Genomic DNA, 14,507 nt, shown 5'->3' with positions numbered 1-14,507 from the left:
ACTAAAGGCAATTCACTTTACTCATAATCTGTTAGATAATGCTCTGAGCCTGCAGCATGTAGAGGAAGCACAGAATAGTGAAAGTGGTAAGAGGTATCTTGTATGGGAAGGCAGGGACATTAGCTGAAGATGTTTCTTCTTTCTATTCTGGTAAGACTTCCTCGGACAGAAGTCAGATTCTGGTGTATTGAAATTCTTTTCTGAGGCCATGCTTTGGCAAGATGCTGTCTTGTTACTTATAAAATGACTAAAGTGTCTACCAAATAAAAGTGCCAAGTCAAAATATGTTCTGTATTTTGGTAATTATGCAGGAAGAGCACCAGATGGTTCTGATGATGAAGTGCTTTGGGTGGGATCACCAAGTTTTAATGGATGGCATGCTCCAAAGGCTTAATTACCAACCTCTCTAGCAGCATAGCTTTTATCAGAGTGAACAAGTTATTTTCAGACACAAAAAAGAAAGAACCATGTATTTCTTTGCATGTAGCTGAATAAAAGCCACTTAGCATCTCTGTAGGAGTATCTGAAACTGATAATACTTGGACCTCATAGAAAGGATGCCAAATCATGCTTCTAAAGTTGAAAAAGTATCTTATGAAGAATACTGTTTTGGTCAAGTACCTTGAAATTTTCACAGCATGCTTGGTTTTCACAGGGTGCTGTTAACTCGCCTACAATATTAATATATCCCCAATTTTGGATTCAGGTATATAAAAATAATTTGTTTTTCACATGCAGTCTGAAATGGCTCAAGAGTGGTCTGGTTTTGTAGAAGATTTTCCCATCAGAGGAATTTGGACAGGCCACATCTAGAGAGCAGAGGAACTAAACAAATTGTAGGTCACACAGAACATTTTATAGCTTCCCGAATGTTGCTTGATTTTGTCAAGTAAGTCCATAGAAGTTTGAAGTGTTGATTGATTTGCTTCTGCAATGTTAAAATTTGACTTTTGATTTCAATACCTTTCAGCCAGCCCTAATACCAGCACAGCAGTAATTTGCATGCTGTAATCACAAAGGACTTTGTATGGATTTGAATTAAATGTTCTGTGTATGATGTTTTTTCTTGCCTTTGTATGTCTGCTAAATCCTAGTGATGTTAGAGGACCTGGTGATGTTAGTATTTGCTACCAGTATTTACACAAGAATAGTATTACTTTTGTCTCAAGCTTTACTTGTTATTGCCACTGAAATTATTCACTGTAGTGGGATTATGGGGCCAGCTTTGAAATACATTTTGGATGAGGTATAGTTGAGAGGATGAGGCCAAGTCCTTATGCTTCTATAGTATTGGACTGGTGCAACTGTAAAATGCTGTGAAATTTGAGGTTTATAAAATGTGAGAACCCTACTTCTTATGTTGCCCCATAATAGTGAACAAAACCAGAAAGATCTAACTGGTTATGTTTTCAGACCCTCTTACTGTGTCTGCATGAGCCAGGTTTTAAAGACTGTTGGGACTTGCTATAGAGCACAGCCACTTTTCAGGTAGGGAAAGGTATCAAGAAAAGTATTGTATATGATTGATGGGAGACTCTCTTGTTGGCATTGAGCCACTCTGTAAACTTTTATATAAATCTCTCCTAGTTTTTGTACATGCATTCAAGCAACTTGTGATTAGTTCATCTTAAAATTGGAGTCAGCATGCGTACAGAGGGGATTCATCTGACTTCTGAGAGTAATGTATTTTTTTTATATACTTCCCAACTTTTAAAATGCTTTAATGGTATTTTTACAGATTTTTGCAAAGCTCTACATGTCAAAGACAGATTCTTCTGTCTCTGAGTAGATTCTAATTTCCTGATTTTCAAGGAGGAGACTTGCCTAGGTGTTACTTAATTGCACAAATGACCACAACACAAGCTGTTATAAATACAGGTATTCAAAATGTCTGTTACTACCTCCTAGATGCTCAAATTATGGTTTGAAAGTTCCACAAACTTCTATGCTGCCACTCCAAAGAGAGAAATATCCAGCTCTACTAGTCTTAAATATCTATTTTCTTGTAATTTAAAATTTCATCTTGAAAGCTTTATATCAGTGCACAATATATTCTTGAGGCAATGAGTAATAGCAGTGTCTGACTTCATGATGTACAAGCAGGTATTGGTAATTCAAAAAAATACTGAAAATTTCATTAGCTCATTGGTGAAGAGAATATAAAGAGCAACATCCTAGATCCATTAAAATCATAGTTGTTCTTCAGTCCTTTTACAACTGTATTCTTTCATGACTTCTTGCAATTTAAACAGCACTGAGAATGATGGGATCCATGGCCTGCAGCACCAACCTAATGCACTTGGAAACAAAGCAAAGGACTAAGTTATTTGGAAGCAAGAAGTATATATATATGTTTATATATACATATATATAAAAGGAGCAATAATATGTTTTAAATGTAATAATTGGGATTATAACTAACATTTTACAGTCTCTAAAATGAAGAAAGAGAATAAGGATTAAAAATTATGCCAAGTGAGAAAGGTGTTCTATTAATGTGGTTTTGGTTCTTAGAGTGTCATTGGGTTAGATTTAAAACCTTTTCCTTTTCCTTGATTTCCTGGAATGTTTTAGTGTAAGTTTACTTGTATGTAAGTAAATAATTTTGTACTGAATTCCAAAGAGTGCATATGCCAGAAAAAGAGGGCAGGGTCACCTGGAAAAAGAGAATTTCTAGCTCAAAGGAGCAAAAGTGTCTAGTTGTAGTTGTGGAATCAGAAAATTTTACGAGCAAGCAAGCAAGCAATCTATGTGCTTCATAGCTGCTGGGGTGTAGTTATAACTTGAGCTCTAATGATTTCAGATGGATGTTACTGTAATGTTCACTCTGGTGTTTGTTAAAAAGAAAATGGAGAAAACAGCACCTTAAAATTCCACAGCAATATCAGCTTCATTTAGCATAAGTCAGAAACATATTTGAAGCATTTCCTAAAGAACTTTCTTGTTCAAGAAATATGTTATTCCCTGTATATTTTTCTTTCCCGATTTTTTTTTTTTCTTATTCAATGATGAGATCTCGTAATGAGACATGTCAGGCTGATGAGTTAATTTTGTAAAACACTTGAGTTTGCTATTGAGATTAATGCCAACTTTCTGACTTTACGATTTCCAAAATTTTTAATTTATTTTTTAAGATTAGTATTCCATTTACATTTTTAAAATATCACATGCAGAGCACCTAGTAGCCACTCCTCTAGCAGTCAGCTTTTCTTTAGTGCTCTGAAGTGCAAGGGATGGAAAGTTTAGTAATATGTGATCTCTGTACAAAATACAAAAACTAGGCTAGGAACATAAGGCCAATTTTTGTGGACTGGTAGTAGTGCATTTTAACCTGCTTAACTTTTAGTACTTGTGACTGGGCTTAGCATAAACTGAAGTTAGGTATTGTCAAATCATTTATTTGGTGGCCACTATTGCTTGCAAGGATTTCTATGAACATATGAGCACATTTTGAACATACTTTAGCTCTGGTTCCAATATATCTTGAAGATATCAGATTGATAGCTTTAATATTGAAGGCAAATGTATTTCAAGATGTACTCTTTCCTTTGTGAAATATGGCTTTTTTCTTGGTCTATTGCTCATGAAGTAGTCACGATTTAGGAGAGACTGCAGAGAGTCTTATTTTGAGGGCTTGGTGAGGTGGTGAGGTAACATAATTTTTTTTTTTTTTTTTTTTCTTCCTTCCTTTCATGTGATTTATTTGTCCAGCAGGTGAGAGTTAATTGTCTTCAAGATTGATTATTGCAGATAATAACAAATGGAGTGGTCCTTTGGGAAGGATACAAAACCATGTCCTTGCTGTTAGCACTCTGTGCCACATACCTGGGGAACAGTTTTCTGGCAGATTCATAAGATGAGATCCTAACTGCCTGAACAGATCCTTGAAAGAAAAAAGTTTTATTTATTCATGATTCTTCTAAAGTGAAATTAAAATGAGAGCACCTGGACCTCCTTTTCTCTGGTTATAATGTCAGGGGAAATGAATTTTAAAAATCAGAGCTGAGAGGGGAAGTTAGTATATGAGGCATTTTAAAAAAATAATTGTTTTGTTTGTGATTTTTGTTTTGTTTTAAATACAATTGCTGGGTTTTAGGGAAAAAAAAAAAAACAAACCACCAAGATCTGTAGTAAGGAGGTTTTGTCCCTCAGGGAATCCAAGGAAGTAGACCCAAAGGCAGAGATTCCTAAGACTTTCTATTTGATTTTTATGTCCTACTTAACTAGCTTTGAAAGTCTGAGCTTCACTAATACGTTTTTCTCTAATAGAGAACCCCAATATTTTTTTCTGGATTGGTGCATTATCAGAGGGAGCAAATGAAACACTTGTATTGTAATTTTACAGAATAGACTTGACAGGAAAAAAAAAAAGTGAGTTTATGTACAGCTGTCTTAGCTCGTGGCCATTTGGCTCACAGCTTACTTGCATTAAGTTCTGAAGGTAATGCTACATTGTTGCTTGCTTTGTTTTGTTTTGTTTTTTTTAAATCAACCCCCCCAATCTCTAATTTTTCATTGTTGCGTAAGTGCACTGTAATTGTGACAAGCGGAATCTCCAATTTTCAGGGAATTTTCAAATCCAAGAATTTAAGTGCTATATGATATATTTGTGCTGGCATTTGAAATATGGTGATGTGTTTCCAAACACTAGTATTGTCATTAATATCTAAAATATCAGCTGGACATTTTGCCTCTCTTACCATTTGTAGCTTTGGAAATTATGGTAGATTTGGGCTTTCATAATTAGCACTTCCTTCCCTCCCCCCTGTTCATGCCTTTGCTTTGAGGGCTTTAGTTTCCCCTTGAGAAGGTTTCTTGTTACTGTCTTGCCTTATGCATGTGTAGGTGTTACACTATCAAAAATTGTACCAAGGAGTTTGTGTCTGGTATGACCTTTTTGGTCATATGACTGAGCTGAATGAGTGTAACATCTTTCAAACAAACATGATTCTTCGGTAATATTATGTAAACATTGATCTGAATATTAAAGAGCAGGAAACCTGACAAATGTTATATACTCAAAAGGTAAAGGGAGCTTAAAGTTGCTATTCATTTTCATAGATTTTGTCCAACAAAAATACATCATTATGGTAGACTAACAGCTTCTGTTATGTATGTTGTTCTTCTTGCTCAGTAATTATTACAGAATGTTATGTAATAAACACAAACACAGGATCACAGAATGTTTTTCACAGAAACGGTGTTATTACTTTCGTGTTCAAGTTGTATCCAGAGAACCTTTGTCAAATTCTAGAGCCCCAAGACCCTGTTACATCTGCAGGGACGCACGTGCAGGAAGAGATTAAAAAGCTGTTATTCCAAAGCTATTAAAAGGTACAGTTGGGGCACAGACAGAGAGAAGAGATTCAAATTGCCAAATATGACAATGCAGATCAGTGGCAGAACAGCCAAATCTCTCTTTGTGTAGTTGTTTTCAATGACTGACAGATGTAAGGCTCTGAAGAACTGGACTGGATGCTGTTTCCAAGCCATGTGCTCTGCACACTGCTGCTTCTCTAGGTGTAGAAAGTAACTTTTCAAGTGCGGTTTGTATTTGCTGTAAAACTTTCTCTGTGTTTGATATATGCTTCAACAGTACCATATATTGGAAGTGTTTCTGGTCTATGGAACACCAGTCATACTTTTTGGGTCTTGTAATGCTTAATTTGCCCTGTAGTGCCTTCAACTCATGGATCTGTATATGTAAGTGCTACATACACATCCCTGTTTTGAAAGCTTTCTTTGTTTTCTTTAATTCAATCATATTGACTGGGAGTGACCCAGCCTGTGGCTATTACTATGGCATATATCTTACAAGAAGTTTTTTTTCTGTCATAGCTGCATCATGTGACTGGCAGTGGGCTGGTGCAGGAACTGCTGGGAAATCCAAATCCCTTGATGTGGGAGCAGGGAGCCAGCAGTGCTCACCAGCCTGCCCCAGGCCACTGAGGAGGCTTTTGCTATCTCTAACCCATGAGTTATAACTGCTGCTCCTCCCCTCCCTTCAGCCTTCCAAGCAGCGTGCTGTATGTCTTGTGGTTCTTATCTGCTTGAAAGTATGAGTACAGAGCTTATCAGATCTGGAATGCCAGCCCTCTTCCTTTTGTACAAAAGAATAAATACACATTTAGGTATTTCTTTCATCTGCACAGCAAATTAGGCATTTTTTGTGTTTTTGAGTGCAATTTTAGTGGCAAATATAGTAATACTTTGGAATGAGTTGTTGGACATATGCAGTAGTTTTTGATCAAAATCTTTTTTAGTCTCAAGCTGATGCTACACTATGAAGTGATACAGTGAAAAGACCTGAATTTTGCATTCTGTACTCGGGTCCTGCAGTGATTGGATACTTTATAGATATGCAGGCACACAGCAGAGAAAGCTTCATGAGCTGCCTGTTGAAGACATAGCGCAGTGTTGCAAATGCAAATGGACTTACAGAAGAGATTATAAGGAGCTCTTATAGCCAGTTATATAATATAATGCTGCCAGATCATGAGCCACTGCTGAGTGATACCCTTTTGGGAGAGCCAGGGAACAACTGTTGAGTGCTGATGCCTATTGCGTTCCCTTTTTTTAAGAGGTAGTTTACAGAAACGCCATATGTATGGCGGCTTGCTTTTTGTAGGCAGATGTGAGGTTGCTCTAAACTGGAAGTCATGTAGTTTACGTAAGTGCTAACCATAGCTAAACTGGATTAGAGTGGGTTTGTGGCCAGTCATCTCCAAGTGTGGGCAGAGTGAGCTCACATCTCCCTGCAAAACGCTGTGGAGATGTATCCTATTTTCGGTATTTTTTTGAGCCTAGTTCTGTAATAACTGCATCACAGCTTCTGGTATGTAGAGCTGTAAAGCATCACTGTTATAAAAGGAAGAAATAATAGGTCCTAAGAAGTACAAAGAAGGTTGAGCAGAAAATCTGTAGCAAAGGCAGTGGCAGACTCCAGAGCTTTGGAGACCATCGTTTACATCGGATGCACCGTGTTACTGTTCTTAACTCACTGTGATGCAATGTTTTAAAATGACCAGAGCTGTAACAGGTGATAAGGTCTGATTCTTCCTTTGATAGATCATTTGGCTGCAATCTCTGTTAAAGGGTACAAAAATCCAAATGAGGATCCTTGCAGAGAGACTGTTCTAAAATGAAAATCAATATATAAACAACATTGTGGTTGTTTTGATTTGGCTGTGTGTTTTTGTTTTGTTTTTGATAACACATAGAACCAAGGAGACTGAGCAGTTTAAGAAACAAGCCAGCAAAGGCAGTAAAACACAGTTCCAGGCTATTGAAGAGAAGTAACATAAAGGAAAGACAACACAAAATTCTTTGTGTGTTTTGTAAAAATCTACAGTGCTTAATTATTGTCCTTACTTCCCTGTTTCAAAATGATCATGTATGAAAAGTTTTCTGTGTGTAAGTAAAGCATTCTTCATTGAATCTTCTTGAAACTGCACACTTTACCTCAAGTAAGATTTTTAGATACCCGTCTGAAAGGATCTCACCGTAATCAGCCTACTGCCTCCGTATACTTTTGAGATTATAGCTAGAGGCTTACAAGTTATCAGTGTTGTTTTAATTGTGAAATTTTGTGTGTTTCAAGGTGTGAAATTGTTTTGTGATTCAGGCCCTAAATCTATAGCTTCATTTCTGTATTACTCCATTCTCTCATTTCACATTATGCTTATAATTCTGAAAACAGTTTTTTAGCAGTAGTTGAATGGTACATATTTTAGTCGCAGCAGCCCACAATGATAGGCCACGTTCTCAGATGATATAACATGATGCCATGTTTTTCCACTAAATAGCTGCTTACATTTTCTACGTGCAGGATTCCTTTATGCTTACTGATGACTGTGCACAGAAAACACAGGCTACCTGTTGAGGTTCTGTCTTAGGAGAATCAAAAAGCTATTAAGTATTTTTTAAAATTAAGAATTTTTTCTGCTTTCTAAATTCAGTGAAATCTTATGTTCTAAAAACTAAAATCTTTTTGAATTATTGGAGCTGACATGTATATGGGCAACAAGAGGACTATTTTGGAAGTGACATTTGGCAATTTACAGATTATTTTTTTTTAATTCATAACACACAAGGCATATGAGGTCCTGCAGTCTTTTAGTGGTGAGCATAATCTATTTTGTCCCCAGCATTCTCTTGGTGTCAATATGCATTTGTAAGACAAGCAAAAGCTTAGCTTTTTGAAAAGTGGGTTATTTTGAAAGGTTCTGTGAAATTTTTTGATCACTGTACATTTTTCTTAGTCAAGTCAATGAGAGATGGTTAATTTTATTAGCAGTCTGTTTAGGCCCAGTCTGTCACTTTTTGCTATTTTCAGAAGTGCCCTTAGTCTTATTTCATATTATCTGATGTTAGGACAACTTGTCCTTTATGAATAAACAACCCTAAACAAACAAACTGTCAAAACCATGAAAACTGCAATGGTGTTTGCTCCTAACCAAAACTTTTCACTTAGAATGTAACCTTTTTATGGCTTTCTGAAATGGCATTTTTGAGGTTAATGAGGAGATAATAAACCTTTGCAGCTTTCATTGAAAGCTGGTTGCCTGAACTGTTAGGTTTTTGTGGTTTATTGTTTTCATGGTGTTGGCAGTTTGTGTTTGGGTTTTTTTCCTACTTCCCGAGACCTGGGAGGCTGTGGTGTTATCTCTGAGTGTTCTCAAGAGCAAGTGTCAGAGAGGTGTAGCTGGTGTGGCTGGTAAGTTCATGCAGATCTGCTATATTGCATCTGCTTTTGCTTCAGTTCTCTGCAGCTGTGCTCCAGCTTGCAGGTTGAGATGCTGAGTGGTACCAGATTTCGGCCTTTACACTGTTTTTCCTCTGCTGACAAAACTTTTTTTCATTTTACCAAAGTGGTAGAACAGAAAGGCAGAACTATACATATAGTTAGTTAGCTAATATTTAATCTAATTAGGTAATAAGATTTCCTTTAATTTTTTTCATGTGTGCTAGTTACAGCATCTATCTTTTGAGAAAGAAACTGTGCAGGTAGACTCCTGCTATTACTGAACAGAAATTGATTGCCTTATTATAGTGAATTAGTAAAGGATATGGGGTTGAAGGAAAAGTTTAGTTTTCTGTAAAGTACTAAATACAGCAGTCTAGCTCAGATGAGTCTGTTTGGAACAGACTGGGCTCTTTGGGGTTGCGTTTTTTTTGCTTTTTCCCCCCTGACCAGCTACATCATAGATAAGCCACCAGCAGACTCCCAGTTCTGAGGTGTTACCTGAGCAACAAGCCTTCATTTGCTCAGGATCACTGAGTATGGTTTGCCCTCTTATGCCTTCTCCCTCACTTGCACTGCTGCCATAAGAATCAAGGCTTCACATAGATATTATTCTGCAGGCTTTTTCACCATACTGAACTTTTTTTCATGATAGATTAACAGATTGCTAAATTTAGAATTTTGAGTAATTAACCCATCCCCTTAATTGCTTGTCCAGCTTGTCCAGGTTTGGTGTTTTGTTCCTAAATTCTCTACATGAGGTGGTGTGCATTAAATTGTATTTACTCTCTGTGAGATGAATTAACTGTGACCTTATGAAGTACTGCCCTTGTTTAATTGGTGGCTCCAAAGCACACTAATGGTATAAATCAGCTGATAATGAGATTCGGACTTGCTTTAAAAAAATATATATATGTATCTATAACAACACTGCATTGATCTAACAAACGAGATTTGTTGACTCTGTTGGTATTACAGGAGAGAAGACACAATTAAGTATGTACTTTCAGGATGGGGGAGGCTTTGGTTGGAATGAATAATATGCACTTCAGGGTGGGTGTATGAAATAAGGAGGATATTCTACATCAAGATAAGTTTGGTATTCTCTCCTTGTCTCTAGGCACTGTGCAGTACTGGCTGGTGCATTTTAGGATACAGAAATGTTGTGGGAAGGTGTTTCTTACAGATTACTGGAGGCTAACAAAAATGATGATTTCATTTTAAATATAGTTACATGTTTTAAAACTGAGCTTACACCCACTGTTTTATGAACTGCAAATTAATCAGATAGCTCCCAGAGAACAAAAAGGTTTTGACCTGAATTAGTTGCCCAGGCTTGGTTCCTATTTTCAGTTTAATGTTACCCATATCCATCCTCACATCTTGGAAAGAAAACAAGGGCTGTGCAACAAAGTTTCTTTGTTTTCATAAGAACTAAAAATGTGCTGTATGTAGACCAAACAATAAAAATAAACTACTGAGCTACCTTCTAATGCATGGGGGTTCTGGAGAGAGGAAACCATGGATATTTAGAGGCATAAAGTGAGTCATTGTGCTAGTTCAAGAATTTTATAAGGCAAGCTCTGTGGGTTTGAGTTGCATCTGTTACCTTTCCAACTAGAACTGAGGGGTATGCAGGCAAAAATGTTGAATTTAATCTTGCCTTATAGTGAAGGCATTGTGCTTAAGCTAACCTTCTAACTGGGATCTAGACTGTTGGAGAACAAAATCTTTAGTCTGTCTTTCTGTATAAATTTTGCCTTCAATGGCTTCCAGTTAAACACACCTAAACAATATTATTTTACACCAGTTAAGCAGCAAAATGTGGTTAGTAAGATACGTAAAAAAGTAATGAATGTTCTGTAACACTAGAGAACAAAATAACAAGCAAAAACCCCAGCCAGCCAAAAAAACAGCTCACAGCTATTTTCCTTATTAAAGGATAACCATGCTTGCATTTATGATAGTTCTTAGAAGCTGTAATGGACTGGGTTGCTATGGTGTGAGGTGCAGAACAATGAAATAATTGTTTCTATTGGTATTGGCTTCCTGGAAACAAATTCTGTGTAAACTCCTTGGCTGAAATAGTGACAGCAGTCTTGTGAGGTTTTTTTTTTTTTTTTTTTTTTTTTTTTTTTTTTTTTTAATTCATAGCAAAAAGTTGTAACTATTTAATAATAATAAAAAAGCTTCATTTATCAGGTCTGGGCTTTCTTTTGTTTCAGGTTTTTTTTTTTTTCTTTTACATTTTCAGGTCAGTTTCATGAATTCAAAAGCAACTTACCAGTGATTTCTGGGAGCTGGGGCTGATTTTCTCGTGTACTTGTAAGTATTTATTGATTAGCTTTCCTATTCTTTCTTTCTAATACTCTTATAACATGAACAATGAAAGTTCCTTTAAAACCCTGTCAGATCACAGATTTATAATTCTTTTAATAAGAAATATATCTAAATGCTTACAAACTTCTTGTAGCTTTTTTGTTATCAACTTATGCCTCGGTTATTCAGTGGGGCTATGGATGCTTGAGTTAACAGTTCATATTCTTGTTATTTCAAGTTTTCTTTTGGTTTTTGTAACAATGAGAAAACAGTGTTGCTTACAATAACACATCAGTTATCACACTTACGAATGGTAGCAGCTCATCTCTCTGTTGTGAATTCCTAAAAATTAATTTGAGCTGGGATTTAAGAGTGATAGAACTTTTACAAGAAATGCTACATGAGTTTATTGAGGGAACAGTAGGATGACCAGTACCTGCAGAACTGCATTTTTATATACACTGGGGAAAGCTGACAGGTTACAGCAGAATGACTGAGACTCTAATCATTTAGGCCATGACCCTAAAATATGTTTTGCTGTTTGCCTAGATTCAAATAAAGCAAATGGAACTAGGCCCATGCATAAATGCTTTAAGAAAGAGAAAGTTAGAGGAGAAGATCTGAGAGGAAGATAGTTATTTAAACAACAAATAAGCTTTCCGAATTGTTGTTTTGGGTATTATTCACCTTCAGTCAAGTATAATAAGGAAAATCTAATGGGACTTAGACTTGGCTTGATATAAGTTATTGCAATATTTCTTGCATGATGTGGTACAAATGAAACAAGTCTATGCAGCTTGTTCTCTTAAGTCATGAATATAGTTTATAAATAACTATTTATTCGATCATTTGTGGAAAAAGATGTTCATAAAACTACATTCATCAGATAAAAATATGACTGGTTCTCCTCTTAATATGGAAATGTACTCAATTTGTAACAACATTTCTTCTTTAGAAAAGTTTATTTTGATATATACTTTTAGTGTTATATTTGCAGTTTCCTTCACTTACAGGTCAGTAACTTTTTAATGAGCATTTTCAGCCATATTTAAAGAAAACATTGTTACAAAAAAAAAAAAATCAAAAACCTTTTAAAAGGTATTACCATTGAAAAATAGTCCTGAGAAGGCATCGTGAAGTAATTAGTGAACTGAGAGTGAGGAATAGATTGTAGCTCTTCCTGGCTTTTTTTTTTTTTTTTCCCCAAGCAATCAGTTAGGTTTTCTGTGCCTCATTTTTCTCATCTATAAATGGAAATAGTAATATATCCCTCAGTGCAAACAATACCTCTTTATACCTCAATATGAATTACACTTTCCAATCAAAACAATGGAATAAATGCAGTGGTAGGTTCATGGCGAACTTATTTGTGCACATACCAGGCTAATTGGATGGAAGCCTATAAGTATTGTTTAATTCATGTTCATATGTTTAATTCACATTCATATAAAAGACTTTAGTAATTGTATTGTGGACTCCTGATTGGAGCCCTGCTTTTCTTACTTGACAATGATAAAAAGCCTTGGTAAACAAAATTGACATAAAAACTGCTTTGGAAACAATGTTTGTGTTTAGGTCAATCAAGTAAGTACTTAACTTTAATGAGGACTGTGGAGTGTACACTGTACAGTTGAGACAGCAGACAGTATTGTGACCATGAGATCTGGAACGTGGTTCAGCAGCCTTGCCAGTGAAGCTAAGTGAATGACTACATGGAATGACTGTCAAAATGAACCACAGTCTGGTCTTTTGTAGGTATTCTCTGAAACTCAAAGTTCTATCACACTGGCATGATCATCTGGAGAAGCTAAAACTGTAGCAGTCTCTTGCACTTATTTCAGTATTTAGCATTGTATATCTAGGAATATACACAAGCTTTGAGTTCATATAAATTGAAAAGAAAATGTAGGATGTACAAGTGATGGATTCAGCCCAGTGTTTCCTCACATAATGCAAACAGGATTGAAGTATTCATTCTACAGTAGCACAGGCTTACGTATTTTTAAATCATCTCTATTGTACCTCTCCAAATCTGCAAATATTCTGTAGAATACTTTACTTTAGCAGATACAGTCTTACTGTTCAGTAACAGTAATACGTGCAGTGTCATAAATTTTCCCTGTGCTCTACAGATTAATAGGTCAGGCTGTTACCTCAAGTATCTTTCAATTGAAAGGCTTCATTTCTGCAAATACTTACTCATGTGAGGTGACTGTGGAAGCTGAGGAAATCAGGATCAATACCTGAAGCAGAAACATATAGGCTGTAAACAAATACTACCATATGAGCTGGGAGTGTTGTGGGGTTGTTGTGGAAGACAAAAAGTTTGCATATATAAGGAGTTTTGAGTAAATTCTACACAGCATTTGAAAAATGCTAATTAGAAGTTTATATCTTTTTCTTGTTGCGCTATAATATTTGTGCATGTTTTATAGTGTGTTTGTTTGATCTGTACTCCAAAGGGAAGGAGTGTATATCAGTTCTAGGAAGATTGATCTTTGAAACTGCATATTTGTTACATGGGAATACAACGAGATCAACTAAATATTGCTATAGGTCTATACCAAAGATATTTCAACCAGGGGCTATAATAACTTTTCCCTCAAATTTTTGGAAGTTTTGTCATAGATGCAGTCTGCTCTAACATGTAATTACTTGGATCATCCAGTTCAGACAACTTTGGGTTTGGTTTTTTTTTTTTTTTTTTTTTTTGTCATATTTGGATAGTTTTGTTCAGGAGAAAACTGGATTGATGATTCATGCAAAAGTAAATTTCATGGAAAATGTGACATTTGTACTTTTGTGTTATGCCCACAGAGTAATTGTCCTAACTAAAGGTTACTTTTTTTCAAGGATGCGGTCTTAACATGGTTTAATTTATTTAATTGTTCTTCTCAAGTAGGCTTGTCCAGTAGTAAACTGAAGTGGTTATTTAAAGTTACAGTTGGCAAAATGAATGTTCCCTAATAACAGCATTTAAAATTTTTTGCTTGTTCATCAGCAATTAGAAATTCCTTTTTACTAGGAGTTCAGTTTTTGTGTAAACATCTTACTGTGACTTGACTACAAAGTGAAGACATTGATAGAGGGGGGGAAAAAAAACCCCTGAAATAAGTGGTGTTAAAGCCCATGAAACTTCAGTGTCTTGCAAGAACAGCTCTTCAGTGCAAAGCCTTTATTGAAATATGGTAAAAATAAAATAGTGTTTGAAACTAAAGTCAAATTGCTTTAAAAACAAAGAGCAGCGATTTTTTTTCAAGGAAAGCTTAAAAACAAAAATAGAAACAATGGACACGCATGCACATGCACACACTGCACCACAACAAAGCTGATATTATGGGTAGGTAAACTATTTTTTCAAACACTTATTCTAGTCAGCAAATCATCAGGGAGTATACTTCGCTTCGAACGCAATACTTAACACTTTTTCCTCAGTCTTATTTTT

At 35.8% G+C, this 14,507-nt stretch overlaps 1 protein-coding gene across 8 annotated transcripts in view; it reads left to right on the top strand.

Moving 5' to 3' along the window:
• Positions 1-14,507, top strand: part of SOX6 (SRY-box transcription factor 6) — a 329,755-nt gene that overhangs the window by 36,932 nt on the left and 278,316 nt on the right. For all 8 annotated transcript variants that reach the window (XM_071762378.1, XM_071762369.1, XM_071762370.1 and 5 more), the window contains one exon: positions 10,998-11,068. The gene's annotated coding sequence lies outside the window, so the exon portion shown is untranslated. The remainder of the gene's footprint in view (positions 1-10,997; positions 11,069-14,507) is intronic.

The sequence above is a fragment of the Heliangelus exortis genome, chromosome 18, assembly GCF_036169615.1.
Source record: "Heliangelus exortis chromosome 18, bHelExo1.hap1, whole genome shotgun sequence".
Classification (NCBI taxonomy): domain Eukaryota; kingdom Metazoa; phylum Chordata; class Aves; order Apodiformes; family Trochilidae; genus Heliangelus; species Heliangelus exortis.
This window is presented reverse-complemented; position numbering and strand designations above follow the sequence as displayed.